The sequence below is a fragment of the Centroberyx affinis genome, unplaced genomic scaffold (assembly GCF_046629955.1).
Source record: "Centroberyx affinis isolate AG114_WGS23_722 - 3 ecotype Tasmania unplaced genomic scaffold, CSIRO-AGI_Caff_v1 ptg007942l_1, whole genome shotgun sequence".
NCBI lineage: Eukaryota > Metazoa > Chordata > Actinopteri > Beryciformes > Berycidae > Centroberyx > Centroberyx affinis.
The window spans coordinates 486,447-492,446 of record NW_027283983.1 but is presented as its reverse complement, the minus strand read 5'-3'; positions in this window follow the sequence as shown (position 1 = coordinate 492,446).

Below are 6,000 nucleotides of genomic sequence, written 5' to 3'. Positions count from 1 at the left end.
CTGCACTTCACTGTAGCTTACAGACTTGTGCATCTCTGGAAATCACGGTCAATTGGCTAATAAACAAGTTAGTCTTATAAACTAACTGACATACACAAGAAAACTTGATTTGAACAACAGATTAAAAATCATCAGCACTATAAAAGTTAAGTGAGAGAGTGAGTGGGTGAGAGAGAGAGAGAGAGCCAGAGAGAGAGAGAGAGAGAGAGAAAGCATCTGTCTGTGTATCGTGTGTGTATGTGTGTGTGTGTGTGTAAGTGTATTTATTTTGTGTTTTGTGTATCTGTGTGCCTGAGTGTGTAAAGCCCCATTTGGACATGATTAGTTTCTCCAGGGTAGGTGGGGTAATTGTAATTATTACTTGAGCTATTCATTAATTTTAATCCCGTCTGGAGCGACCATGTTGGTGATTTTCCCCCTTGACCTCAGCATTAATTTCAGCTCCAATTACCAGCACAGTCGTACTGCAGGTGGACTGATATGTCTCGTTCATTTTTGTCTATGAAAGTGAAGATGGGCCAACATGGAAGCATTTGAGGAGGCTTTTTGATAATTTAACTGTACTGTGCACTCCCTCTCAGTAGCCAGTATGGTGAAGGAAGAAGTTAAAGCTGCACCAGGGAAGATTTTATGTAAAAATAATCCCATTTTATCAGCCTAAAGTGGGGCTGCAACAGAGAAGAGTGTATGGTCCCCCCAATAGAGACACCATAGACTCGCCCAGATCATTATTATTGTTATTATTCTGGTGTTGAGTATTGTCACTGGTGTCCATCTTTGTCCATCTTCTACGCACACAGGAAGTGACAAATCAAAACAAAAAGAGCGAAATACAAAACCTTCTCCTAAACAGCAGCACATGAATGCTCCATCCAGAGAAATTAAGGTTTGAGGATTGTGCAGTTTGAGAAGAAAATTTCGTATTTTGCTCTTAAGTTTTGTTTCATCACTTTCTGTGTGCTGAGAAAATTTCCCACCACTGACTCTACCCAACACCTGAGAGTAATTTATGCGGGTGAGATGCTCTTTTCTGTTGCAGTCCCAATTTGTGATTTGAAGGTGTGTTTTTATATAAATCCTTGTCTAGTGCAGCTTTAAAGTCCACCAGGAGAGCTAGATCTTATCTTTTTTGGATGCCATGTTGATTTTTTAAGTGCTGTTTGTATTGGGAAAAAACAACGTTAGTAACCCGGGGACATCTTACTGTACATGCCTCTGCCTGTAATTTGGCATTGGTTAAAAACTGCCCAGAGCAATGAGTAAAACAACTGAATAGCATGACTAATATTTTATTACCCTTGTGTACCCTTGTGAGAAAGAGAGCGGGAGCAGAGGGCAGGAAGTGTCTATTGGTTCGTCATTGGCAGTTAATGACGTGATAATCTCTTTCCCTAACAGCAGCCATGCCTAACAACACAGCCTCCAATAAGTGGATGCCTGCATGTGAGTTTGTGTATTTTCCTGTGTGTGCATGCATGCATTTGTAGTCCCACATACATGTATTTGTGTGTGTGTGTGTGTGTGTGTGTGTGTGTGTGTGTGTGTGTGTGAGAATATTTGTGCATGTGCATGTGTTTGCGTCTACATGCCTGTGTGTATTTGTACCAGCATATATGCATGGGAAGTGTGTGATTGTCTCCTTACGGCACACATTACTGTATTCACTAATGTATAATTAATGAAACAAACATGTTGAGAATGAGATGGACACTAGTCTGTAAGCCACACACACAGACACACACACACACACAGACACACACACACACACACACGTGCGCACACACACCAGCCAGATCTGATCCGAACTTTTCTCTCTACATGTAACCCCACTCCAGCACAATACCTTGCCCCTCACACCAGCTTAGCTGCCAAAGCTTACATGTTAATCTCTCTCTGTCCCTGTCTCTCTCTCGCTCTCTCTCTCTCTCTCTCTCCCTCTCTCTCTCTCTCTCTCTCTCTCTCTCAAATACACAAACATACTCGCTTTCATTCCCTACTCTCCCTCTGCTTGCGGAGCCCCCTGCTTCATTTTCTGGTCATGTGCACCCATTGGGAGGGGGCGAAGCGGACACAAAGTGACACAGGGAGCAGAATGGGGAGGAGAGGAGGCGAGGCTGGAGCCGAGCCTGAAAGGAGGCGATGGGAGGTGTCCGATTGTCCCGGACTGAAAGGGACAGTTAAAAGGAGAACCTTGTTGCAAAAGCTGGTGGGCTGGGTTGGGCTGGAGGCTGGTTAAGTGGTGATGGGGTGTGTGTGCGTGTGTGTGTGTGTGTGTATGTGTGTGTGTGTGTGTTTGGTAGTGGAGGCACCGGGCTGCTTTAGTGTGCATGTATACATGTGTGAGTATGTGATATAATGATGAGAATAATGAGGATGATGATGAGGACTGTGGAGGTGAGGATGATACTGGTGACGATGATGATGGTTGAGCTTTGAAGATCCAGTTCATCGATATTATGATCATATTCATCAAACATGTCACAGAATCCAAAGGCTCTCATACAACTGTAGGACCTGCTGTACCTTTAGCTTAATAAGGTGCAGGTAAGTGTGGACAGTGCATTCTGGGATGCCACATAGTCCCTGTTTTCACTAGTGAAAATCATGCTAGTCAAGGAAGCTCTAGCCAAAACAGAAATATTTTGTGGGGTGTAAACATGTAGAATCTTGCCTTGACCTCCATAGGTGAATGAATGAATCAAAGACTCAAAATCATTTTGTGCCATAAATATTCCTCTTTGCCTTGAGCTTTAGGGTTATCAGTTGTAAAAAAAAACGAGGGGGAAAATATGCCTTAAGATAAGCAGTTGTGAGTCCAGGCTTTGGATGGAAGATCTATGGAAAAAAAAAGTTTATTGCATCGAAAAAGGTGTGGCAGTTTCTGTGCTGCTCAATAAAATTCACTAGCATCAACATGCCTTCAGAACGCTTTGAGATGCCGAAATTGTATCAGAACTTGTTCAGACCGCATAATATAAGAACATGAAGGTATGTTTTTTTTTTTCATCCCAGAAATGTTAATTTCTCTTGTTTTTGCCTAATTAAAACCAATGTCTTGCAAGAACAAAACAGCCCTACAAATATTAATTAGGACCTCCATATTCATGTTGGCGGAGATCGTTGTGAGGTCTGTAATTAACAAGCTTTTTCTCGTTTGATCATCTCCTTAATTAAAGGCTTTCTATAATTTGAAGGTTTGTTTACTTTTCAGATAACTGAAAACAGGAATAAGGAAGGCAAAAAATCTTATTGATATTCTCTTTTGCCCAGCATAACCCAAAGAAAACTGAGAGGAAAAAATAATGCTTTTAAAAGTTCTCCAAACATCTCTGCAACGTATATCTTTTATTTTTTTTCACTAAGGATTCTCTGAAATACTTTTGATGGAAGGAAGCTGGAGTGTTTTAATGCTCCTGTCGCTGTCCCCCGTCTGCCATTCGAATGCTTCAACCTTTTGTGAATATCTTTTTGTGAAACTTCAAACTGTGGTTTGATGGTGCCTTTGATGGACAAAATGAAAGGAGGATAGATCAGCAGTTACATGCACATTTAGACAAATATACTGTAAGCCCACTCAGTTCTCACTGGTACATTCTGGGTATTAATTTACACAGAATCTAGAGAGAGTACTTTAGAGAGAGTGGTGGCACTCTCTCTAAAGTACAACTACCAGAGTGAAAATATTATTTTAAAGATCCTCTTTCACATAAGTCCAAAAGGAATAAATAGGATCTCTAAATATTATTGGACTCAAAAACTCCTATATTGGACAGCTCAGAAATTCCAGTGGACTGTTCATTAACTCTAATTAAAAATCCTTAAATTTTGACTGTAAAGAAAGAAATTTTTTCAGGATTGTGCCAGCATTATAAGTTTTTTGTCCATCGATCTTCAGGGACTAGCAACGACTTTCTATCTATCTCCAGAAACTTTTTTTAATGGAAACTTGCTCACATACCTCCCAATGCTTACTTACTTTTTCTTCTACATAAATTATCTATTATTTTGACAACACCGGCCCTGTGTAGAATTCAAGCGTGGATGCTGGAGTATGGACATGCCCCCAAAATACTCAGTAGCCAGTAGAAGCTAATCACTCTTAACTGCAGGTAATCCCGCTGCTTCACCATGCTAACCACTTCCTTAAGTGTGTGCAGTGGTGGCTGGGCCATTCTGGCTCGCACACTAAAGTAGTGGTTAAGTATGCTGTTATAAGTTGAAGTTTCACATTGAAATATATACTCAAATAATACACTGCATAACCAGGCCAAACTATAAAACACTACAGAAGAAAATCAACATTTGGCTTTTCAAAAATACAAAACATAATTAATAATTCTAGAATATGTTGCTATATAGTGTTAGTTATTTCGGCTATTATTTTGGTTATTAGTATAAATTGTACTTATCAGCACCTATCAATTCCTGATAAAATAATTTCTCCTCTGACATAATGTTGTTGTGTAAAAACAAGTCATCTGGGTGAACACTCTCCACCACTACAGATAAATCCCCTCTTACATTTTAACCATGCTGCTCATCACTCACAGCAATGACAGCAAACTGAAGATGAATGTGCTCATCAGAGGAGGTCACTGTTTGAGATATGCCTGAACTTTAAATTACTGCCTAGCTAACTAGCCAGCCAAATGTTGTTTGGTGATCCATCGAAGGTGCTATTATTGATCAGGAATCACTCCTTTACAGTCAAACTCTGTCTAGTGGAAATATGGAATTAGTACTCTTAGTACTCTGAGAAATTATGAATTAAATGATATCCCTTTCTCCCTGCAGGACGAGACAACACAGCACACACTTGTTTTCGGCCCAGTGGTGAGATCCAGGTGATGTCTCCGGCCCTCAAGTCGACCCAGAGTCAGACGGTCAGAAAACTCCTCAATGATCCCTGGATGAAAGGATGAAAATTGTACGGTGTTATTTTTGTAAGGCATGCATCTATATTAAATCTGACATGTTTTTTTACAACCTCAACTCTAGCAGCGAGTGTGCGCTATCAAAATAATAGCAAGCTAGCTTGCTGCTAACCAACAAATTACCACAAGCAGGCTAACTAGCTAGCAAGCTATCATTATGATACCTCAGTGTAACTACAGCAAACAAATGAGACCATGGTCAAGATGATTGGTAGCTTTTATCTCATTTCAGTTGTTAGTGCTAGTGTTTCTCAAAATTAAGACCATATGTCCCATAACACCTGATGCTTCCTGTCACAAGGATGTTGCTACTTGCTCCATTTGTGCTGGAAAGCACTTTGAATTGCCCCAGTGTATGAAATGTGCTATACAAATAAAGCTGCCTTGCCTTGCCTTGCCTTGCCTGGAAGAACAGAGGCCCTCTTCTTGTTTTGTGCCATAAAGCAATCTTGATTTGTGCCATAAAGCAATACAACAAATTTCCTGCAAACTCCAACCTCGTGGCACAGGCAGTAGAGGCTGCCAGTCTTCTTGGTGATGGTCTCATTAGTTCACAGTAATTATACTAATATCTCTCTCAAAACTAATGTGGTAATGATTTATTGATGTTAAAGTGCCACAAGTAGCACCTTTAACATACCAAGAGATAAACCTCTGATCCTCAACTGTCAGTGGCCAAAGCTTTGATGGGATACCATCACATGCAGACTGTTAGTGTTAGAGAGGGACTTTAGATATACTTTGGGTCAATGGGAGCTCCAAGGCCAAACTAAACTAGAAGACTGACCAATGACGCGTCTGAAATGGCGAACAATAGTTGTTAATGTAAACAGATGCCGGTTTCGTCCTTAAAGGAATTTTTAACCGGAGAGAAATACAACCAGAGTTAGGGATGGATGGATTATATTTGATGGGATTACACAAATGTGATTACAATAAATTAACATAATCTGTTGTAATTACTAGAAACGTTCCAGTAACTAATGGGATTACAGATTCTTTAAAAAAAAAAAGAAAGGTGATTACATGAAAAAAGCATGTTGACTGAGAGCTTTTTAACTGAACA